This window comes from Chrysemys picta, chromosome 2 (genome assembly GCF_011386835.1).
Source record: "Chrysemys picta bellii isolate R12L10 chromosome 2, ASM1138683v2, whole genome shotgun sequence".
Classification (NCBI taxonomy): domain Eukaryota; kingdom Metazoa; phylum Chordata; order Testudines; family Emydidae; genus Chrysemys; species Chrysemys picta.
In genome coordinates this window covers 273926843-273952516 of record NC_088792.1, presented here as the reverse complement: position 1 = coordinate 273952516, position 25674 = coordinate 273926843, and positions in this window count along the sequence as shown.

Below are 25674 nucleotides of genomic sequence, written 5' to 3'. Positions count from 1 at the left end.
GCTCATCAGTGATATCAACTCTACTAATCCCTGAACAGAAACAAGGACATTCAATTGAACCCAATCAGTACTATCTTTAAACACTGGAGAGTAGAGGTTCAAATTGTGTCTGGGACAATTTAGACAACATCCACACCACCACATCATAAAAAAACAAACCCCCCCAAAGCAAAAAGCCACTATTCCCCACCCCTCTCTCTGTTTCACTGGGTTTTGGCATTAGCAAGTGAGGTTACATTTAAGGTGACTTCCCCTCAATCAGCGCAGTTCTGCTGTCCTTTACTCATATAATAAGGATAACAACATTTCATTACGTCTGCGTTCAAACAGAAAGTGATTTGTAACCCAAACACAGCCAAAATTGATCACCTTGGCAAAGCCGCTCCATCTGCTGAACACCTCGGCAGAGTAGGCGTGCCTATGCAAATATGGTCTGTTCCTGAAATCTTTTCCCCCAGCTCCTCAGTAGATGTCAGGGGAGAGCTCATTCAGACCCTGCTTACCTCATTATTAATGAAGGGTTTGGGCAATTTATGGCTTTAAAGGTCAGAATCGACACTTTAAACTCCATCTGGAAGCCAACAGCCAGCCAGCGCACATCCCAAAGCACCCATTTCATGTACTCCTAGTAAGACAGTCCCCAAAACAGCTGCCACACTCTGCCCTAGCTTCAGCAATTAGCAGCTGAGCAGTTCTGATTTCCTCAACCAGAGTGCGATTGTACATACACACTGTGGCTAGACCATTACAATAGCGTCCAAGTGTATGCTGTTGCCATGGTGCAGGCACCAGCTTTCCATTTGCCATGTTCCCCTTATGGGACTGTAACGAATTAGAGGGACAGCGTCAGGTCAAATACGGCCTTATTAAAAAAGCTCTAGATAACCTAAATTGAGTGCCCACGGCTGGTGAAGTTTGAAAAATGCACGTTTACCTACATTATATTTTGGCGCTGAAAAACATTGAAATGTCTAAATAAATGTTTCTTTTCTATTCAGAAGATTTAGGGGCTGCCCTTAAACCTGAGACCTTGAGTGCCACATTCTATGTTCAAGCACTGGGCAACCTCACTGGTTTAAGTGTGCTTTCACAAGTAATACTGAGAGCAGAATCTGCCCCTATGAGCCAAATTCCAGCCCAGAGGGATTTTTAGTGGCTAAGCTGGAAACAGGGGGGAGGAAGCTGTCATGCTGAATTACATTTTCCATAAACTAGAGCAACCAATTTTCTTGTATAATGATTGTATGCTGGAGCATGGACCTAGCCCATCACGTCTGGATTAATTCTCTCCTGTTATGCACATTAATGAACAGTTTCCACTTAAGTACAGATGCAAAATAATAACCCTTTAGAAATCTATAAATAGCCACTTTTCTCCTTGTAGGAATTACATAACCTCCCCCTGCAGAAAAATCACCCGGCAGAAGCAAAATATGTCAAACCCCTTGAATTAGAACTCTAAGTGGTCACCTCACGCTTCCTTCTAGCAGGAGAGGAATAAGGAATTGCAGAGCCTTGGATGAGGTAGCAGAAAGGGCTGCATCTCCCCAGAACATAAGCACCTGTAGAGAAATGTAATGTTGGATGAACATTTTCTGCTGAAAAGTTGTTTTTTTTTCTTTTTTTCCAGAAAACGTTATTTTGTTCATATGGAATGTTCTGCAGAAAATGTCCCTTTTTATTGATAGATAGATAGATCGATTAAAGATTTTCACTGAAAACGCAAAAAGGACAATTTTAGAATTTTTCTAGAAAAAAATTGGCTGGTTGGGCAAAAAAATTGGTTTTTGATTTTTTGACAAAAAGCTGAACAATTCTGTAGAAAACTGGATGAAAAATGTTTTGCTTTTGCTAAAATTTATCATGGGGAGAAAATCTTTCCCAGCCAGCTCTAGAAATCAAGCCACAATCCTGGGTATCACAGGGGACAGTTTCGGATCTCCTAAACTAAACCTTCTCATTCAGTGATTTAGTTCTGCACCCTCTCTGCAGGGTATAGTTGTAGAGAGAGGGAGTGAGTGCTGGTTGAAACAGTAGTAATGTACACACACACACACACACACACAAACCCCAATCACCTGGAATCTTCTGCTTCTAAAGGGAGAATACAGTGCTCACTGTTTGCTTCTTGGATCTCCCTTTTCCCATTGCATGCTGAACCCCTATCCTAAGCTCAGTACAGACAATTGCAAGCATTCAAAAATCATGAGATTCTAAAAAATCCCAACATTTTTGGTTCTTTTTATTTGCCTTCTAGTTTCTGAGCCATTAGAGTTTATGCTGTCAAGCTTTTTTTTCAACAACCATAAGGCTAGAAACTTCCTTTGATTTTTAAATGAAAGTCGATATTTGCATAGAATCACATGAATCCAGGAGCTGGTGCTTTTTGGAAAGCATTAAATATGATCAGATTCATGATACCATGATACCAGCTTGGGAACTGGCAATACTGAGCCCAACCTTCATGTTTTTCACATGGAAATGCTAAATCCAACACCATCACTATGGTCTGAGCCCAGAACTATTCTGCTTCCTCACTATTCTCCTGCCCTGCTTTAACCTTTTCATTTACAATGAGGAGTCCGGCGGCACCTTAAAGATTAACAGATTTATTTGGGCATAAGTTTCATGGGTAAAAAACCCACTTCAAATGCATCTGAAGAAGTGGGTTTTTTACCCACAAAAGTTTATGCCCAAATAAATCTGTTTTTAAGTCTTTAAGGTGCCACCAGACTCTTCATTGTTTTTGTGGATACAGACTAACACGGCTACCCCTCTGATCCTTCTCATTTAGTTATTTGTATATACCATTATTTTTTGTCATTAAGATTAAAGCAGTGCCCCAAACATGCTAGGAGCTTGCCAGACCCCCAGGAATAAACTAATCTTGCTTTTGAAGCTTTCACAATCTGCAAAGAGAAAAATCTGACAAAAGGACATATGCATCTGGATAAAGCAAGGCCTATCGAAGCAAATAAATGCTATCTCAGATCAGCCTTCTTAGGGGAGGAACTGCAGGCAGTTATTCACAGCTACTAAGAAAGGTACAATACAATAGTTACTCAGCAATTATGAGCTACATCTTTGTGCTTTTGTTGTAACCAAATCAAGATGAAATGAAAGAACTCTCCTCCCCCATTACTTCAGTCACTGTGCATCGATAACAGTGACAAACACACACACACTTAAACTGGAAAGATTCATTTTTCTGCCTGAAGGTGTCAGCAGATAGTTGGAATCCTGTGAATAAAAGGGCAGTGAATCAGTCAAGCAACAGTTTGTGTGATCTGCAATGTTTGGGGAAGAGAGGGAGGAAAGAGACCACCCTGTGCACAATATGCACCAATAAGCGTAGATTGACCTCTTTGAAATATTTGGAGAGCAGATAAAAAGGAATGCAGGACTTTCTGAAGGGTTAGAAATGGTCAGAAATGTTAACCCACCCAGATCCAGTCTCTTGTTCCAACAGCTTTCCACACAATCCCAAATCCCTATGCACCAAAATACCTTTGCTGATATGTACGTGAGCTTCAGCAGCTCTGATAGCGTCTGGTGATCCAGGTGCTGTGTTTAAAATTTTAATGGTTTCTGAGGTTTTCCTGGCTCAGTAGAACATGGTGCGTCCCCAATGACTCTAACCCGGGAAAGCCTGGGAGCATGCAAAAATTGATGACAGCAATTGGCGGAGCTTGCTGTGTCCCCACCATAGATGTAGCAATCTATCAGCAAAATTATGTTTGGGGCTGGTTTACGTATGGGTTATTCAGAGCCCAAAGGACCTTGAACTGGGTCAAGGAGGAGAAGAGACAAAATGATTAATTTTGTTGCAGTTTCTGCAGAAAAGCTAGATGTCTTTTGTGTATGTGCAACAATTCACAGCACTGACACTGTGCTTTCTTGAATTTCTCAATGGACTTTCTTTTCACTGTTACTCCTTCATTTCTTTTTGTAATGGTATAAAACTGACCTGTTTTGATTCCAGTGCAATTCATTTAATATTTTAATTTGAAGTTCACTATATTCCCCACTGTGTTAAATCTACTTCTCTTGAATTAATTCTTATTCCACGGTCCATTCCATCTCTTCTCTAGAAACATGGTATATGACTACATACGTAGATGGTATCCTGACCATCTACATCTAGAATCAAATTGGATCTTTGTGTTAAAGTCATACTTCTCATAGTGTAAATTGATTTTTTTTAACACTGCCAGTTTCCTTTAGTATCAAATATTTTTATAAGATGCTCTCTCATCTTCTTTCCAGTCCAATGCACAAATAAAGTCTAATGCTGCATCAGGTCCATCTCATGGCATGCAGTCACAGCTTATATTTTGTGTTAAATTACTGGGATAGAGGGTAGGCTGGGTGCGTAGAGATATTTCAAGCTTGAGCCCCAAATCTCAAAGTGACGTTCAAGGAATACAACTCAAAGTGACAACAAAGAGAGGTTTGAGCAAGCCACTGTAAGTCCAAACCATCCAGTTTCAGACAGCTGTATTGGCAATGCTGGTCCCTATGTTTAACGTCTCACTTATAATCAGTATTTACAGTTTTTCCTCATTACTGTACATTTTAATTCACTGTCAATAGATTCAGGTGGAAATTAGATGGAGCCCAACTTGAGAAATATGAATTCAGGGGCTTATGGTGCAGGAGTTTTGGTATTAAATTCCAAAATATCATGCTGCTGAGCTCATCTCTGAATGTCTCCAAATACAGACACCCATTTAAAAGGCGAAGGCCCTCATATGTAAAAGCCTATCCCTTATGAGCTTTACCTGTCCCACTTGCGCTGCATTATTATAACATGGCACATTATGACCACAACTTGGGGTTGCGAATTGGCTTTCCTCTGAAGATAAGTCCATTAATGGCTATTAGCCAGGACGGCTAAGGAATGGTGTCCCTAGCCTCTATCTGTCAGAGGGTGGAGATGGATGGCAGGAGAGAGATCCCTTGATCATTGTCTGTTAGGTTCACTCCCTCTGGGGCACCTGGCATTGGCCACTGTCGGTAGACAGGATACTGGGCTAGATGGACCTTCGGTCTGACCCGGTACGGCCTTTCTTATGTTCTTAAGAAATCATGAGGAAAAGCAGAAGAGATCACCATCTCCTTGCAGGAAGGGTGGATGTTTTGATATCAGTACCTTTAGCCATGTGTGCACAGATCCTCCCTCATTTCTCATCAGTTCTGATTCTTTTGAAGAGGTCCACTTAGAAACATCACTATAGAAACACAGAAGTAGCATTGAAATGGCTACTCCAGAGGGAATTCTGCACCAAAAAATGAAAAATTCTGCACACAATATTTTAAAATTCTGCAAAATTCTACATATCTTATTTGTCAAAATAACATGATATAATCACGGCAGTTTCAATTATTTTGGTAATTTATTTCAAAATACCTGTCATCAAGTATGTCTGTAACAATACGGACACCAAAAAAGTTTCAGGAGATGTTTTTTGACAAATAGATTCCTTACTAGGTATATTAATACAGAACTTTGAGAAATAATTCATTTAAACTACGATACAGAAATGTATTTCCCACACCGCTCAGAAGCAGTGGCAGTGCAAAGGCTTGGGAGGAGTCAGTGGAAACAGAGAGCTGAGAGGGAAGTAATTAGTGGGCAGGAGCCTGGGAGTGAACCTGGAGGGTGGTTAGGTGTGGGGGGGGGGGGGGAGGAGAAGTATGGAACAGGTGTTTTTGGGGCGGGTGGGAGGGGTGGGAGGGATGATTAGGGGATCCTCCCCCATGCAGACTCTGGTTGATCCCTACCTCGCCTATTTAGTCAGGCACATCTTCCTCTGCCTCCATGTGTCCCTACACCCCTCCACTTCCCTGCCCCATGTGTTCCTGTGTAACCCATGTGCCTAATAAGGAGATATCTCTTTAAGAGACCCATTGGGGAGAGGTAGGAGTGAGCTGCGTCTGGGTCACTGTTACTAGGCAGATTCAGCACTCCACATCCAGAAGCTGCTGGAATTGGGTGTGGTAATTTTGGGTCTGCTCCAATAAGTTCCCTGCTGCTGGGGTCAGACTCCATGAGGGCGAGCAGTCAGGGCAGCTGCTTTACGAAGGGCCATGTGCCCTGTGTGAGTTGGGAGAAGCAGGCTGTTGTCCCTAACTTGGAAGCATCTTGCAGCAGGTTAGTGATATCGTTAACCCTCTAACAGGGCAGCCTGGGCAATGCTAATTACAGCCAGGGGAAATTGGGAGGGGAAAATAACTTCTATTTTAATTGTATGCTTTGAATGTTGTTTTAATTTTAGCCAGAGGTGAACGTAAGCTGGTCCGGTCCGGTCTGGCATACCGGCAAGAGCCAGTACGTCGTGCCGGACCTGACCGGCTTCCCTAGGCTGACGATTTAAAGGGCCCGGGGCTCTCTGCAGTGGCCGGAGCCCCGGGCCCTTTAAAGCGCTGCCTGAGCCCCGCTGCTGGAGCCCTGGGGTAGCAGCGGCAGGGCTCCGTCAGCAATTTAAAGGGCCCGGAGCTCTGCTGCGGTAGCGGTGGCTGGAGCCCTGGGCCCTTTAAATCGCCCCTGAGCCCCGGGGCTCCCAGCCGCCTCTGCAACTGGTAGCTCTGGGGGTGATTTAAAGGCCCCGGGGCTCTCAGCTGCAGCCGGAGCCCCTGGGCCTTTAAACCTTGATTTAAAGGGCCCGGGTATTTAAAGGCCCTGCCTCTTCCAGTTGAGGCCACGCCCCCTGCTCAGGACTCCAGCGTACCAGTAAGTCTTTTAAGTTACTTTCACCCCTGATTTTAGCCAAACTGTTCTAAATAAATTGTCTCAACTAGTCTGAGTCACCAACTTTTCTATAAATGTGGTAATGGGGAAAGAGTCATTTCTATTTTGCTATTCTCAGTTTTGTATTTTCTTGTAACAGGGTTTTCTTTAGATCTGTGCACTTGTGACTTAACTGAGTGATTGGTTAATCTGTTTGCTGATTGGCTAGCAGTGATTTCAACAGAGGAAGAGTCTGCATGGATTCCAGCTGAAGATTCCTCCAAGCACGTGGAGGGAAGATGTTATTTTAGACTCCGCAGACTGTATAGATTTGGTGATCAAAGACTCTAATTGAGACTTAAGTGAACTAAACCTAAGCGTTTGGGAACTTTCAGTTTCTTCTCACTGTGTTTCTGTGGGGACCAAACTGTTCAGGTTTTAATTTGTTTTCTTGATTTATGTTTATGTATAACTGTGAAGATAATGTCCGTGGATTATAAAATAGCCATGTTATGCTGTAATAATTAGATTAAAAATCTTATGATAAAGAAACAATAAAGTTATTTAATTAAATTCATTTCTTTAGGTCCTTTTGGGTCTTAAATGTGGGGAGGTTGACCCTGTGCAATCTTTGCTGAAAATCCTTAGAGACTGAACTCTCGGTCTCCAGCTACTTTTCTGTGGGAGTTGGGTTTGTTTTTTTCAGGCACTCGCGAAGAGCAATGAAGTGAACTCTAGCCCACTCAAAGGTTACAGCTGTACCCTCCCTTCCCCGTCCCCATGTGTCCCTGCACACCTACTCAGCCACCCCTCCCGCATCCCATGTGTCCCTGCACCCCCTCCCTCGAGCCCTATGTGTCCCTACATCTCCACTTCCATTAAGCCCCTGGCTCAATGCTGTCAGCCCACTAGCTCCTATTGCCCCACCCCAGTCTATGTGTCCCCCCCACTAGCCTTCTGAACCCCAGTGTATGTGACCCCCTGGCAGCCCATGTGCCCCATGCTGTCTGTCCCCCAATATCCCGTACCTTGTCACCTGGCCCTACAGGCAGGGCACTGTGAGGAAAGCAACTTTTGCCCCTCCCTCTCTGCTGCTGGCTGCTCCAGCCCATGAGCCAGCTGCCCTCTCCTGGCACCACAACAGCCCCTGGTGGGCAAAATCTGTAATTGCAGTGCCTCCACAGCATATTGTATTATGCTGGGGAGGAGGGTGGTGGAATCTATGAGAGACATGAATTCTGCGCATGCATGGTGGCACAGAATTCCCCCAGGAGTAAGGGGTGTAACATAATAGGAGATGAGATGAGTGACAGTGCAATGAGGCCAGTATTTAAGTATTTTCAGGGAACATGTGGGTGTCATGCAATAAGCTAGAGATTCATAATTATGAGCTTTGGAGCTTGTTGACACCTTTATTAATCAATATAGCTATTTTAGAGAGGGATGGAAGGTCTCATATTCACTATATTAAATTAGTGCTGGAAATTTCCCCAACAACATATGGGTAGAGTAGATAGGATTGCCACAGCAGAGGGAAATTAAACAGTAGGCTTGATTAAACACCAACAACTTGTACGGACTCTAATGGGAAATTTGCCTCTTCTTCACTAATGGTATATCTAAAACATAGCAACACCATCACTGGAACTTGGAGGCAGAATTGAAAGTAAACGTGTGAAGCAAGAAACATAAATAGCAGAATGTGCAATAAATGTTCCTTAGTGTTGCTTAGCAATGCAACTTGCATGGGCAATGGCAGTAATGACGCCATCCCTGGAACCATCCACGTTACCATCTATAAAGGGAACATCCCTGTGCTTATAAGGTGCCATAAAGGCAAAGTGTATTTGTTAAGCTGGGGGAAGTGTAACAAAGAACAGAATGGGAAACTATCACAGGGATGTCTCAGCTTTTCACAGGGCAGGGGGCACTTTCATTAGCAAAAATGTTCTCATTAGTTCGGAATGTCCCTCTTTACTAGTGGGGAGCCTTTCAAAGGCACCCATGGAAATTCAGTGGGAATTGGATGCATCAGTGTTTGTCAAGGCTGATTCTCCACTCTGGCACTTTGAGTGCAGAAGGTGGGGGCCCTCAAGGATTCTAAAAATTAATAGTTGCCACTCCAGGCTTGTATTAAACCCCCAAGGTTTTCTCTGACCTTGGCTTGGTAAATGCTGCCACCACCCAAATGAAAAACGGCCTCTTGCAAATCCTGGAAAAACTCACTTGGGAAGTTTTCCCTGAGGCCCCTTGGCTTTTCCACCCCTCCCTCAGGGAAGCTGAGAAAGAAAACAAACAAAAAGGAAACCCAGCTGTTGCCACCAGCTAATTGAAAAACATATGCACAGATCTTTTAAGACACAAAACCAATCAGGTTTTTAAAAAGGTAAATTTTATTAAAAAAAGAAGAAAGGAAACACATCTGGAAAATCAGGCTTTTGCTGGATGTTACAGAGCAACTGAAAAGGGGTTAACCACCAGGAATGGCTCCCTGTGATCCAGGTTAACGTTACAAAAGAAACCAAAAATAACTGAGCTTAGCACAGAGGAAATCCACAAGCCAAAATAAAGAAATAAACCTGATTGCGCCTATCTAAACATTCCCTGTCCCAATGAATCCTAGGTATGGAAGATAATTTTTCATACCTGGTTCAAACTTTACACAGCATTCCTGCTGCTCCTGTCACTTCAGCCAAGATGGAACAACCAAGAGACAAAGGGAAAGCTTTTTTCCCCCATTTTTAAAAAGTTCTAGCCTTTCCATTGGCTCTTTTGGTCAGGTGCCCACTGCCTTTCCTTTACCAGGGAAATTTGTTAACCCTTTACAGGTAAAGTACAGGTAAAGCAAGCAGAGAACAGCCACCAAGAGGGACTTTATAGCTAACTGGCTGGCTGGGTGTCCGTAAAAGGGAGCTACCCCTCCCCACCTCTTCATTTATCACAGTGCCCTTTGTGCCTTTGTCAATATCTCCCTGCGTGTTGACCAACCACAGCATCCACTGGATATCACTGGATCAGGACCTGTAATCACTGGGCCACATTACCCAGCTCCCAGAAAATATAGGCTGGGGCAGTAGAGGTGGAAAACCCCATGAGGTTTTCCCTCACAGTCCTCTCATCCTACTGTTCCTTCAGTTACGCTCTCTCAAAGGATAGCAGTATGGCTGCAATGGAGCTGTGCTCTCCAGAAGCTGGTGGGGCCACCCAGCACAGTGCAGAGATGCAGGGTCTGTGTGTTGATGATCTTAGCCTCTTGCTCTATGGCATATGTACTGATTTAGGTATTCTCTATCCAGAAACCATGGACTACACTGCTCTTCCCATGGGATTTTCAAAGGAGGGGGCAATCCAGCCAAAGGAATTTTCAAGACAGATACCAAGAGACGGCGTGTTACTGAAGTAACCTGCAGCAACATCTAGCACCCAAAATGCCGGGGCAGGCTGCTAGATGAGCACAGATCTGCCCTTGGTGGTTCATCATCAGTTGGAATCTTTTGTAGTTATCCTGACGACTCCTATTGTAAATGTCCGGGGAAACAGATGGCTACAGAACAGTTTGAGACTGGATTTCTCACTGGATGGAAAAGATGACAAGCAAGTTCTTCTCTATTGTGACATGGGTCTAATTTATAGGGGAAATTACACCCTTGACTATGCTTGTGCATAGTGCATCAATATAAAAACCCAAAATGTCCTACAATAGGAATTTTCCCTTCCTCTCCTGATGCACAAAGGAAACCAACTGCTCAGGTCATCAGCAAGACTAGAACCTGAAAGACTTTCACAGAAGATAAACTTCAGATAATAGGCAGAAGAGCATTCAGGAAAGAATCTAGAGGAATGAGCAATACTTGATCTATGGATAAATATAAAACCTCCATTTCTAATATGCCATCCCCTTAAGCTTGAATCAACAGATCTTTATTCTAAATCAACAACACAAAAGCCAAGTCACGTCAGCAGATCCTTGGTGTCTTTTGTTCATTCATATCCTTTATTGAACAGACATTTTCAGAAACATCCATTTGAACATCTGCAGTGCAAGCAGGGGGGTACAAAAGGTTCCAGCACTGTGAGCATCTACACTGGAAAACAACAGTCCCCCATCTCCAAACATGCTCCCAGACCCCAATGTTTTGTTTCGCCTGTAATTTAGACCTCACTCCTGAGAACTAACAGAGATGAGTTCAATAGGACCACACACATACTTGAAGCTACTTTCATGTTTGTTTGTGTATCAGACTCATAATCTGTAATGTAGTTAAGAGCCCTTGGATATTTTCATGTTATTTCTTAAAAGACAAAAACAAACACAAATGGTAATAATAGAAATGGGGCTTGAATAAAATCCCAACCTCTGACCATATCACAACTTCAGGGAGTTTGAGAGCCAATCTTGGTGGCTATCCCTATCTCAATAATGGGCCAATCCAAAGTCCCAGGATCAAAGTGGAGAAGGATTCAGAGCTAGAGACAAAATTTGCCATGTGGGTCCATCTCAAAGCACTAATAATACTTTGTACTTCCATCCAGCATCCTATAGAATTTTAAAATGGTTAAACCAACATGATCCTATAGAAATTTAATAGGGTTCTGTGGAAGACACTCTGAAACTTCTAGGGCCAGTATGCTGACAACATTGAAAAAAATGGATCTATGTTCCTTCACACCAGGTGGGGATCTGGCTCCTAGAATTGAATGTCCTTTCTGTAGGTTTTTAGAACAGTCCTATAGAATTCTTTAGCATGGATATAACTCTTTATGAAGCTCCACTGGATGATTTAAAATCTTATAGAACAGTTATCATTTTCTATTAAATATATAAGAGAAGATCTCAAAGAGAGCTCGGCAAATAGTGGGAAACATTGTTAGTGGATATTTTGGTAAATTAAAAACCCTGGACTAGATCAAGTCAACAGGGCTACATGTCAGCCTAAGATCTGGCTTTTTAATCTCATTTTCTGTCCTTGTTCTCTTTTTGCATTCACTTTTCCTGAAAATTTATTCTCGTAAAGTTTTGCTCATATGACTGTTTGTGGTTTCACAGCTGAGATTTGCTCCACCTTCAGGATCCAGTCTGCAGAGTGGGACTGGATGCTTTCCTTCTTTGAAGACATCTGGGGCCACACCTCTGCCCACACATGGTGGGAGGAACATCTGAGGGTTGGAACATCTGCACCTGTCTGAGTAAGAGACAGGCTTCATGGTGTAGTGGGGGAAAATAATCTGCTCCAGCTTCTTTCCTGCTCGACATGGGCCCAGTTGTGCTGCCCTGTCCACTCACTCCTTGCCTGTGTGTATGGGATTGGGTAGAAGGGGGCCTGGCCCCACAGAGGTTGCTCTCTTCCCCATGCTGTGATTTGTGATCTGGGTAATGAGCAAAGGGGAGTTAAGGAGCTCCTTGCACACCTTTCCTCTCCTGCTTGGGCACACAGGGCAATTGGCAATCTTGTCCCAAACTAGCATTACCAAGCTACTTACACTCTTTGTAACAATTTTGGTCATAGCTCCTCATGTCATGTACCCTGATGGCTTTCAATTTTCCAAGGTCATTTGAATGATTCCTTTGAAGTGCTGAATGGTTCCTTGATCTCACTGTTATCCTGGGTCTGTGGTTACCTTTGATGTTTGTCATTGTATTTACTTCCTTTTCTCATGTAACACAATAATACAGAAAAGCAGAAAGGCTCCTTTGCTGGTAGTCTTCCCTTTCCAGATCTGGATGCAATTTTGTCACAAGTTGTTTTATTCAGCTGAATTATCACCTTAGTTGCCTTGATTTATCATCCAGTCTCTATTATATGTCGGCAAAAAAAAGTCCTTCATCCTAAATCCATACGTGTTTAGAAGACCCGGTTTGTGGGAGGTGGCTATTGCATGTGTTTTATGATGCTTGAAGACAAAAAGGCCATGCAGACTGGGGTTTTGGGAGACTGCAAATTTGGCTTAACTTTTTCAGGGGTCCGAGTTTCAGTTTCGAGCAAAATGTGGCGACTGAATTATGATCTCGTGAAAAGCATAGTATTAAAATGGATGAGGAGGCAGTGCTCTGAATTTAAACCATATTTGCCAATCATGTTTCCACGCTTGCACACCGAGGCAATTTTTTCCTTTCTCCCCTATCTCCCACAGATGATTTGTCACAGACATGAAACTATTCCCAGCACCAGTGAAGCACTCCACTCTCCCACTAAGAAAGAGATGCTTGCCAACTTCCATATTCCATAGCTAACTGAAAATGGCATTCTGCAAAATTGCAGCTTTTGCTTTCCAGCTCCTTTTTCTCTTTCAGGAAGAATGATCATGAAGAAACACTGCTGTGTTTTGCCATTATCTGATCTCAGAGATGATAGCTACATTGGATTCATTTGTCAAGCCATGGAGGATGAAAAATACAAGCAACTATCAACTTGTTTTCTCACTCAGTGATACCTGTTTTAGGGTTGGATTCTGACCTCCCTTGGTATACATTTTGGCATAACCAAAAATAAAGAATTGGAAGACAGGCAAAGGTGCAGTTAAATCTATCTTTAAGTTTACTGCGTCAGAGAGAGCTAGAATCAATAGCCCAAAACAGCTGAGAAAGACTCTTTTAGAATTAAGTATGAGATTAGAGTGCAGTTCTATTTTGTATGTAATAGGATGGGCTGATCAGAGCAGAGGCAGTTAGACAAAGGAATTTGCATGGCTAGGGAGAAGTTCAACCAATGTGGAGGTGCAGTTTATTTGCTATTGGTATGTGATAGACTATCTTTTCCTGTTGAAGCCTCTTGGTCCAAGTCCAAATGGGGGCTTTTTGCTTAGTGTTAAAATGTGGAGCCATCTAGTGACCTGAGTCTTCACAGACCATTCCTATTTCTGTCAATGTGAGATGCACAGGGCAACGTGTAGTCCCTAAAGAGAGTATGGGCTATCCTGGGCTATTACGTTAGACCTTAGTCCATCCTGTGCTTTGCTGCACATTGGGCTACCCACATTTGCCATCCTTGCCTGTCAACAGACCTTCTCTCCAAATCTTCCCATTTCATGCTGAGGTTCTTGATGTCGTTCAGAACTGTTCATTTCCATGTTATTCACGGTCTTCCTCTCTTTCTTCTTGCATTTTCTGGCTTCCATTCAAGGGCAGTGTTTGGTAAAAGCGTTCCTTTTCCATTCTCAGCACATGTCCCAGCCACTGATGTCTTCTTTTGTAGATTATTTGTGAGATGGTACCTTGTCCAGTAATTTTTCTGACTTCTTCATTCATCTTCCTATCTCTATGTTATTCCCAACATTCTTCTCAGACATTTGTGATGAAATGCATCCAGCTTTTGCGTATCTTTCTTGGTAAGTTGCCATGTCACTGCCAGGGCCGGCTTTAGCAGGTGTGGGGCCCCACGCCGGGACATGAATTGTCTCGTGCTCCCCCCGGCCCCAACTCTGCCCTGGCCCTGCCCCGACTCCGCCCCCTCCCTGCCCCATTGAATCCCTCCCCAAATCCCTGCCCTGGCTCCGCCCCCCTGCCCCCTCACTGCCCCATTGGATCCCTCCCCAAATCCCCACCCTGGCCCCGCCTCTTCCCCAAGCACGCCGCATTCCTCCTCCTCACCCCTCCCTCCCAGGCTTGCGCTGATCAGCTCTATGGCGGCGCAAGCGCTGCAGGGAGGGGGGGAGAAGCAGGACGCGGCTTTTTTTTCCCCCGCTCCGCTGGGAGCCCCGGACATTTCGGGGCCCTTTTAGGTGTGGGGCCCCATTCCGGGGAATCGGCCGAATCGGCTTAAAGCCGGCCCTGCTCACTGCTACATGTTGTGATGGCGATAACAATTGCTTTGTACATACTCAGTCTTGAGGGAGATGTTTTTCAGTTGCCAGATGTCTTCCAAATGCAGCGTTTGCCTTCCCGATTCTCTTCTTATTTCCTCGGAACTAGTACCATCTTGGCTGAAGGTACTGCTAAGATATGTAAAATTGTCCACCTTCTCCAGTTTCACTTCTTCAATTTTGATTTTTGTCCCTCTAATCCCCATTAATATGACTTTACATTTCTTTGCATTGTATCTCAAACCTATCTTCTCCATTACTTCTTTTACTTGGTCTGTGCATTTTTGTACTATGTTGGCATCTTCACTGATAAGAGCGATTATCATCAGCAAAGTCTAGACCAAATAGCCTTGAATTGTTCCCTTTTAAGCCATATGTATCACTGTCACATTGTTTTAATCCATAGTCGATGACTAGCATAAATAAAAAAGGAGACAGGATGCACCCTGGCCTTACACCTGCCATAGGGCACCTAAAAGAGTGGAAAGGAGAAGTCAGATACTTGTGCTTGTCTATCCCCCACAGGGGTCCTCTTCATTTACCTTCACTGAGTTACTGCCCCTTGTTAAAATGCAGGCAGCCATGATGATGTCATCAAGTGGCACCATTTTATTTTTAGTATTGTAATAGCACCTTCAGTCCGCAACAGAGACCAGGGCCCCATTGTGCGAGGTGCTGTACAGACACACAGTATAACAGTCCCTGCCTCAAAGAACTTGTGATTTAAATAGACAAGACAACAAAGGGTGTGAGGGGAAACAGAGACACAATGAGGTGAAGTGGCTTGGCCAAGGTCATACAGCAAGTCAATAGCAGAGCTGGTGATAGAACCCAGATCACCTGGCTCAAAAATGGTGTCCTATCCACTGGACCACTTTACTGTACTTCTGGCAGCTTTTAATACAATGCGGCACCGCATGGCCATTCAGAAGTACACAGCAGATTTCACATCCTTCTGCTCCGAGGGCAGGGTGTCTAGAGCACCAGTTTTTGTAGTGGGTCCATTCACCCCAACAAACGTTATTTCTTAAATGCCAGACAAAGGGTCTGATCCAACAACTCTGAGTCACACCGGTTAATGGGACGACCCATGTGCACAAGGGTTTGCCAGAATCAGGACGAAAGACACCTCTGAGTTATGTTTGTTTAGAGAAGCTTCCGCCTCTCTCCTCTTCATTTTGCAATTGCCCCCATAGCATCAGGTTTCATTTCTTCTACAGACCAGCTGGGAGGCAGGAGTTCATGTTTGTCCTCTTTTAGATGATAAAATGTATCATTCACAAATGGCTTCATTTTTTAATCTGCTGTTTTCATCTTCTTTGCCTGCATGTTCGTTGTGTTCATTTTGATGGACTAAATGGGTGCAGAGAGCCAAAGGTGTTAACACAGAATCATAGAAAGGTAGGGCTAGAAGGAATCTCAAGAGGACATCTGGTCCTACCCACCCCAACACACAGAGGCAGGACTAAGTATACCTGGACCACCCCTGACAAATGTTTGTCTAACCTGTTCTTGAGGATGGGGTTTCCACAGCTTCCCAAGGTAACCTGTTCCAGTGCTTAACTATCCTTCTAGTTAGAAAGCTTTTCCTTAATATCCAGCCTAAATCTCCCTTGCTGCAAACTAAGTTGATTATTTCTCCATTCTGTCATCCGAGTCATTAATGAAAATATCGACTAGCACTGGATCCAGGACAGATGCCTGCAGGACCCCACTTGATACATCCTCCCAGCTTGACACCGAATCATTGATAACTACTCTTGGTCTTTCAACCAGTTGTGCACCCACCTTATAATAATTTCATCTAGAACATATTGCCCTAGTTTGCTTATGAAAATGAACCTGTCACTTTACAAAACTAAATAGTTAAACACGATCTGAGGTTTCAAATACACAGATCTCAGTCTGCTTAGTCCCTTGGCAAACACACCATTACTGTTGTTTTAACCTTTTGTTAAAATTACAGAAGAAAGAGGGAAAACCAGGTAAAGCATTTTGAAATGTAAAGTGTTAAGTAAAGCTATTTTTTAAACAATATCCCTTTTTTCCTTTTCTTTTTAACAGTAGAGCGTTTTGATAAAGAACTCCCTTTTCTGACAATCTTTCAGATGATATGAAAGATGGTAATAACTACTTTTGGAGGGAAATGAGGAGAAGTGAGTTGAGAAGATCTGGAGCTGTTATTGTGCTGTTGTTAAAGAGCAAACAAGACAAACACACATAAAAGGGGAGAAAAATGAATAACTGAGATAGAAAACATAGCTTCTGTCTCTGGTGCTGCCTCTTACATGCAAGAGAAATTTCTCACCACTGGAAAAATGTGGGCCTTGGGTTGTTCAGAGCTTTGCTTTTAGCTGCCTCACTGGTCACAGACTCACATCAATGTTACAAAAGGAAGTCTGAGTCAACTGAGCCAGGCTTGTATTAAATAGAAGGCAAAAAGAGAGACATAAGAAAGATCAGAAATAATATGGAGAAGGAAAATGACACAGAAAAGAGGAGGAGGGACGCATCACAGCAGGAACCAAAGTCTCACATCCCAAGTGGAGTTTCGAATTTAGCTGGAGCTGGTGGAAGTGGTCATGTCATCTGGGTCCATCTCTCTGGCCCGATCTGGTCAAACCATCTCTCAGGATCAGGATGGCAAAGGTCCAGCAGTGTCACGGTGAATCTCAGGGTCCCAGGAGGTGGTGGGAGTGGCATTCAGTCCACCCATCTCCCAGACATTTTCATTCTCCTGAAGACTCTTTTTTAAGGACCCCAAAAGGGTGAGATTGGCAAAATAGCTCATCCCCTCATTATTTTGTCCACAATTAGGACAAATTGAGCCTAATATTTGACACAACAATTCTGGTTTATTAATTTCTGGTTCCATTCTCCAATTGTTTACCAGTCATGAACTTAACACAGTCCTTGGGAGCTACACCTCTACCCCAATATAATGCTGTCCTTAAGAGCCAAAAAATCTTACCGCGTTATAGGTGAAACCACGTCATATTGAACTTGCTTTGATCTGCCGGAGCACGCATCGCCCCCCTATAGCGTTGCTTTACCATGTTATAGCCAAATTTGTGTTATATTGAGTTGCGTTATATCGGGGTAGAAGCGTATCAATAGACTTTTTTTGTTTGGACTAATTCAGTATGTTTTGTACCCTTGTCGATATAACAGTCTGAGTTGGAATAATTTGAAGTCAGACAATTTAGAGTACAGGCCTCTGCAAACAACTCCTGCCTCCTAACTGACAGGAGTCAGCAATCTGTGATCTCCTACTTTTTAGGGAAAATCACCTCTCATTGCTTCAGTATTTACAGTTTTAAGGCCTTTGCACTGATCAGTTTCTGGGAGTGCGGTGCACTGGAACTGTTGGATATACGCACATGCAATTGTATTGCCTTTACCAAACTGCTCAATCAACCTGCTACAAAATCATTATTTTTACCAGGTAAGTTATAGTCAGCCAAAATAAATAATAGTAATGGCAGCGTGCGTCCATTTCTATGAAGATAGGAGAAGCGAGAGGAAGGATGACGCGTGGTGTTGGCTTGGGACTCCAGAGATGGAGGTTCAATTCCCTGCTCTGCCACTAACTTGCTGTGAGTCCTCTGTACCTCAGTTTCTCCTCTGTAAAATGCAGATTATAGAACATACCTACCTCACGGGGTGCTGTGAGGTGCTTATATAGTATGGGAACAGGGGTATATAAGTGCATAGTAAAGATAAGAACATTTTTCTCTACATCTAAATTCCTCCTTGAATTTTAGTAATTCACATAAACTTCATAGGCAGAGAATAGAGGTTTCCAGCTCATCTCATAATTAGTTAATGTTTATACTGTCCTTTGAAGTGATGAATATTATAATGTCTTTCCCATTTAGGAATTTCACAGATGAATTGCTGGTTGTTGTACAACATAATACAGTAGATAAAGTGTAAAATGTAAGATAGTCTTTATTATCTGGATCCAAGCTGGTGTTTGATCAGTGCTATTCAAAAGAGAATTAGTTAAAAAAAAATAAGAACATGGATTTTTTTTTTCATTGCATTCATGGACAGTGACCAGCTGAGAGTTTTACTTTACAAGTGGGAGGTTCTCTTTTGAGAAGAATGCCTCTCTAGAGAAAGAAATTTCCTGCAAGCCTACAAAATAGAACTAATTATTTTTAATGGTTGATTTAATCAACAGATCTAACCTTCATTCCGGGTTCAGATGAACGGCACCTTATTTTAGAATACAGTGATTGCCATGAAGGTCAACAATTACCACACTGTAGTACTGGAGATAAACAGCAGTTGCTGTTCTAAATAGAGGGGTAAATGTTGGTATCTTGGGTTGCAATGAAGCTCTAATTACCTATGGCAAACATATGGCAAGCCCACAGATCTTGGACAGGATGCATAAAGGGGCACTGGGATGCCACAAAATGCAAGAAGCAAGCCCAAATGTCTGTGTGAGGCCCTCACATAGGGCAAGACCTAAAACTCAAGGTGGAGTCTTTTGAGTCTTACAGAATGAGTGGAAAGAAAACCCAAAGATCCTCTCATCCCCACAGTAACACCTAATAGGGCTAAAATAGGAATAGTCCCAGCCCTGCATGAGGAAAACGGATTTATTTATTGGGTGACCAGGTTATAGGTTTGTAAAAATTCTGCTTCTCACAAGTCAGCAAGTCACAGAGAATTTAACTTTTCAATTAGTTGTAAAATGTACTGTCATTTATGATCTTATGCAATAATAGTCCCCATCAAGAAGCTGGCGTTTTCCATCTCTGAATTCCAAGTGTATCGATACAGTATGATTTCAAACGTCCATTGTCCACGGCCTCTGGATATTCCCACTGGTGGGATTTGACTCCCTGGTGTCCAGCTGCCTTCAAAAGCCAGGTCTATACTGTCACGGAGTGTGGGGAAGATAAGGCCCTGCACCCCCGGCTTCCTGCGATTCACCATGACTCTCAGCCAGCCAGTAAAACAGAAGGTTTATTTAGATGACAGGAACACAGTCCAAGACAGGTCTTGCAGGTACAGACAACAGGACCCCCTCAGTTAGGTCCATCTTGGGGGGGGACAGGGAGGCCAGAGCCCCGTTGGGAGGTCAGAGCCCCATCTGGGCTCCCCTCCATTTTTCCAGACAGCTCCAAACTGAAACTCCCTCCAGCCGTCTAACTCAAGCTCCCCCCGGCTCCTCTCCCAGCCTTTGTCCAGTTTCCCGGGCAGAGGTGTCACCTGGTCTTCCACCTCCTTCCTGGGTTCTCATGTTACATGCTCAGGTATCTTCCCTCAAGGAAAGTCTCCCATCTCCAATGCAGACAGTCCCAGCAAAACTCCCCTGCAACCTTCCCAGGTCAATACTCCCCACTCAGTATTCAAAGAACACATTAAGAACATTCCCACTTCGTCACGTATACACGGAGACAACTCTGGAAGAACAGCTACTTCTGAGTAACTGCTCTTTACTTGTTATCACTCACAAAGAAATGGACTGGGAGAGAGCAGAGCAGGTTGCTACCACATGACCCCATATTCATTCTGCTCTGCTAAGCCCCATGTCAGTCATGATTGTAAGCCCAGCTCAGTTGTTTACAGCGCAATAGAGCAGAACAACATTGCCAATCTCAGAGGCAGATCTTTATCTTAGGTGGCTCTGCATAAAGGATGTAAGGCTGAGAGATTTCAAACCTGAGAGGTCTTGAACATAAGAACGGCCGTACTGGGTCAGACCAAAGGTCCATCTAGCCCAGTACCCTGTCTTCTGATAGTGGCCAATGCCAGGTGCTTCACAGAAAATGAACCGAACAGGTAATCATCAAGTGGGCGGGGCATTCATTAATCAGTGGGCGGGACATTCATACAAGCCAGGGCTTTATAAAAGAGCGCACAAGCGACCAGGGAGTTTTTGCGACCAGGGGCTGCTAACAGGGAGTTTTGCAAGGGAGTTTGGGAAGGGGGCAAGGGTCCCTTGCCGGTTCTATCTGTTTTCCCTTTATTCCCCTTAAAACCTATAAACCAACTACATTCAAAACTTCTTGCTTAAACAACCCTTTCAGCGGACAGGGGGCTGCAGACAGGGTAGTTTGAGAGGGAGTTTGACAGAGGGAGGCTTACGATGGTTAGAAAGACCTGCAACACCTGTGCCAGCACTGCTTCTGTCTCCTCCACCTGCGCCTGTAGTCAGACAGAGCGCCTGAGCATGGATGCTTCTACCGAGATCCTGGTGTGGTTTTGCAGAGACTGTAACTTGCAATTTCCACTTACTGATATCCAGGCTGGGGGGGACCATCCAATGTGAAAGGTGCCTGCTGGTGGAATCTCTCAGGCAGCAGGTGGGAGAGCTACAGGAGGAGGTGGCTAGGTTGAGGAGCATCCGAATCCATGAGCATTCCTGGACAGTGTCCATGTGTAGACAGTTGAGGTAGCTGCCTCAGTACACAGGACTGCTGATACACTACTGGTGGAGGAGGAGATGGCTCAGGGTGGACACTGGCAGCTGGTAACTTCTGGCAGCAGGCAGTGCTCCACCCCTGCTCTGAACCCTCCCGCCATGGTAATAGGTAACCGTTATGCTCTTCTTGATACAGGAAAGAAGGAATCGCCCCCTGCAGTAAAGGAGGAGAAGCCTTGTACCCCTAAGGCTGGGAGATCTGCTGCCACCACTGCGAATAGGAAACGTAGGGTAGTGGTGGTCAGAGACTCTCTGCTGAGGGGGTCGGAGGCGTCCATCTGTCGCCCTGACATTTCATCTCGGGAGGTATGCTGCCTGCCGGGGGCCCGTATCCGAAATGTTACAGAGGCATTGTCGAGGATTATCCAGCCCTCTGACTACTACCCCATGCTACTCATCCATGTGGGCACAAATGATACTGCGAGGTGTGACACTGAGCAGATCAAGAGTGACTACAGGGCTCTGGGAGTACGGGTGAAGGATTTTGGAGCGCAGGTGGTATTCTCTTCGATTCTTCCTGTCAAAGGTAGGGGCCCGGGCAGAGACAGATGCATCATGGAGGTGAATGCCTGGCTGCGAAGATGGTGTCACCAGGAGGGCTTTGGCTTCCTCGACCATGGGATGCTATTCGAGGAAGGACAGCTAGGCAGAGATGACGTTCACCTTTCGAGGAGGGGAAAGACCCTATTTGGACACAGACTGGCTAACCTAGTGAGGAGGGCTTTAAACTAGGTTTGATGGAGACAGGTGAGCAAAGCCCACAGGTAAGTGGGGAACATGGAGACCTGGGAGATGGGTAGGAAACAAGAGGGAGTGTGGGCTATATTGGTGGAGAGAAAGGAGGGTCAGGGCAAAACTGGGAGGCAAGATCAACCAGTATCTTAGATGCCTATATACAAATGCGAGAAGTATGGGTAATAAGCAGGAAGAACTGGAAGTGCTAATAAATAAATACAACTATGACATTACTGGCATCACTGAAACTTGGTGGGATAATACACATGATTGGAATGTTGGTGTGGATGGGTACAGCTTGCTCAGGAAGGATAGACAGGGGAAATAGGGAAGAGGTGTTGCCTTATATATTAAAAATGTACACACTTGGACTGAGGTGGAGATGGACATAGGAGACGGAAGTGTTGAGAGTCTCTGAGTTAGGCTAAAAGTGATAAAAAACAAGGGTGATGTCATGCTAGGAGTCTACTACAGGCCACCTAACCAGGTGAAAGAGGTAGAGGAGGCTTTTTTTAAACAACTAACAAAATCATCCAAAGCCCAAGATTTGGTGGTGATGGAGGACTTCAACTATTCAGATATATGTTGGGAAAATAACACAGTGGGGGACAGACTATCCAATAAGTTCTTAGACTGCATTGCAGACAACTGTTTATTTCAGAAGGTTGAAAAAGCTACTGGGGGAAAAGCTATTCTAGACTTGATTTTAACAAATAGGGAGGAACTTATTGAGAATTTTAAAGTAGAAGGCAACTTGGGTGAAAGTGATCATGAAATCATAGAGTTTGCAATTCTAAGGAAGGGTAGAAGGGAGAACAGCAAAATAGAGACAATAGATTTCAGGAAGGCAGATTTTGGTAAACTCAGAGAGCTGATAGGTAAGGTCCCATGGGAATCAAGACTGAGAGGAAAAACCACTGAGGAGAGTTGGCAGTTTTTCAAAGGGACACTATTAAGGGCCCAAAAGCAAGCTATTCTGCTGGTTAGGAAAGATAGAAAATGTGGCAAAAGACCACCTTGGCTTAACCACGAGATCTTGCATGATCTAAAAAATAAAAAGGACTCATATAAAAAATGGAAACTAGGACAGATTACAAAGGATGAATATAGGCAAACAACACAGGAATGCAGGGGCAAGATTAGAAAGGCAAAGGCACAAAATGAATTCAAACTAGCTACAGGAATAAAGGGAAACAAGAAGACTTTTTATCAATACATTAGAAGCAAGAGGAAGACCAAAGACAGGGTAGGCCCACTGCTTAGTGAAGAGGGAGAAACAGTAACAAGAAACTTGGAAATGGCAGAGATGCTTAATGACTACTTTGTTTCAGTTTTCACCAAAAAGTCTGAAGGAATGCCTAACATAGTGAATGCTAATGGGAAGGGGGTAGGTTTAGCAGATAAAATAAAAAAAGAACAAGTTAAAAATCACTTAGAAAAGTTAGATGCCTGCAAGTCACCAGGGCCTGATGAAATACATCCTAGAATACTCAAGGAGCTAATAGAGGAGGTATCTGAGCCTCTAGCTATTATCTTTGGAAAATTATGGGAGATGGGAGAGATTCCAGAAGACTGGAAAAGGGAAAATATAATGCCCATCTATAAAAAGGGAAATAAAAACAACCCAGGAAACTACAGACCAGTTAGTTTAACTTCTGTGCCAGGGAAGATAATGGAGCAAGTAATTAAGGAAATCATCTGCAAACACTTGGAAGGTGGTAAGATGATAGGGAATAGCCAGCATGGATTTGTAAAGAACAAATCGTGTCAAATCAATCTGATAGTTTTCTTTGATAGGATAATGAGTCTTGTGGATAAGGGAGAAGCTGTGGATGTGGTATACCTAGACTTTAGTAAGGCATTTGATACGGTCTCACATGATATTCTTATTGATAAACTAGGCAAATACAATTTAGATGAAGCTACTGTAAGGTGGGTGCATAACTGGCTGGATAACCGTACTCAGAGAGTTGTTATTAATGGTTCCCAATCCTACTGGAAAGGCGTAACGAGTGGGGTACCGCAGGGATCTGTTTTGGGACCGGCTCTGTTCAATATCTTCATTAACGACTTAGATATTGGCATAGAAAGTACGCTTATTACGTTTGCAGATGATACCAAACTGGGACGGACTGCAACTGCTTTGGAGGACAGGGTCATAATTCAAAATGATCTGGACAAATTGGAGAAATGGTCTGAGGTAAACAGGATGAAGTTTAATAAAGACAAATGCAAAGTGCTCCACTTAGGAAGGAAAAATCAGTTTCACACATACAGAATGGGAAGAGACTGTCTAGGAAGGAGTACGGCAGAAAGGGATCTAGGGGTTATAGTGGACCACAAGCTAAATATGAGTCAACAGTGTGATGCTGTTGCAAAAAAAGCAAACGTGATTCTGGGATGTATTAACAGGTGTGTTGTGAGCAAGACACGAGAAGTCATTCTTCCGCTCTACTCTGCGCTGGTTAGGCCTCAACTGGAGTATTGTGTCCAGTTCTGGGCACCGCATTTCAAGAAAGATGTGGAGAAATTGGAGAGGGTCCAGAGAAGAGCAACAAGAATGATTAAAGGTCTTGACAACATGACCTATGAAGGAAGGCTGAAAGAATTGGGTTTGCTTAGTTTGGAAAAGAGAAGACTGAGAGGGGACATGATTGCAGTTTTCAGGTATCTAACAGGGTGTCATAAGGAGGAGGGAGAAAACTTGTTCACCTTAGTCTCTAAGGATAGAACAAGAAGCAATGGGCTTAAACTGCAGCAAGGGAGGTTTAGGTTGGACACTAGGAAAAAGTTCCTAACTGTCAAGGTGGTTAAACACTGGAATAAATTGCCTAGGGAGGTTGTGGAATCTCCATCTCTGGAGATATTTAAGAGTAGGTTAGGTAAATGTCTATCAGGGATGGTCTAGACAGTATTTGGTCCTGCCATGACGGCAGGGGACTGGATTCAATGACCTCTTGAGGTCCCTTCCAGTCCTAGAATCTATGAATCTATGAATCTGTAAGTGATCCATCCCCTGTCACCTATTCCCACCTTCTGGCAAACAGAGGCTAGGGACACCATCCCTGCCCATCCTGGCTAATAGCCACTGGTGAACCTATCCTCCATGAATTATCTAGTTCTTTTTTTGAACACAGTTATAGTCTTGGCCTTCACAACATCCTCTGGCAAGGAGTTCCACAGATTGTGCGTTGTGTGAAGATATACTTCCTTTTGTTTGTTTTAAACCTGCTTGGGCTTTCTTCTTTAAGTATTGTAATGAAGACTCAGACTTACCCAGCTTATCCAAGGAGATCCAGTTCTGATAGAACTGGAGGAGGAAAATACTAGACAACACCAACAGTTGTCACTGGACATGGCTGAAAACTCAAGATCCTACATTGGGAAGACTGAGCAAGGTACTAAACTTAGTCTCGAATATACCTCACTATGAAGGATGTCTTTCATTCACTTCTACAATTCACACTAATTTAACATCTCCTCAGACATCAAGAACCGGGACACTGAGGGTAGAGAAAGAGTCACTTTCACTAAAGGAACAGAAGTATTCACACTGAAGGAAGGACGTGAATCGTTCACTTTGGGTCTTTGTCACATGCTGCATTTGGGCCTTGGCAGGTTGTGGGGTATGATACTCTGGGCTAGTCTACATTATAATCACTACAGTGGCACAGCTGTACCGATGTAGCTGCACTGCTGTAACACTGCTAGTGTACATGCTCTGTGCTGATGGGAGAGAGCTCTTCTGTCAGCATAATTACTCCACCTCCCCAAGCAGTGGTAGCTATGTCAGTGGGAGAACTTCTTCCACTGACATAGCGCTGTCCATACAGGCGCTTAGGTCGACGTAACTTACATTGCTCAGGGGGATGGCATTTTCACACCCCTGAATGACTTAAGTTATACCAAAGTAAGCTGTAGTGTATACAGAGGAAATGGACGTCTTCAGGAGCTGCTTCCAGCTTCA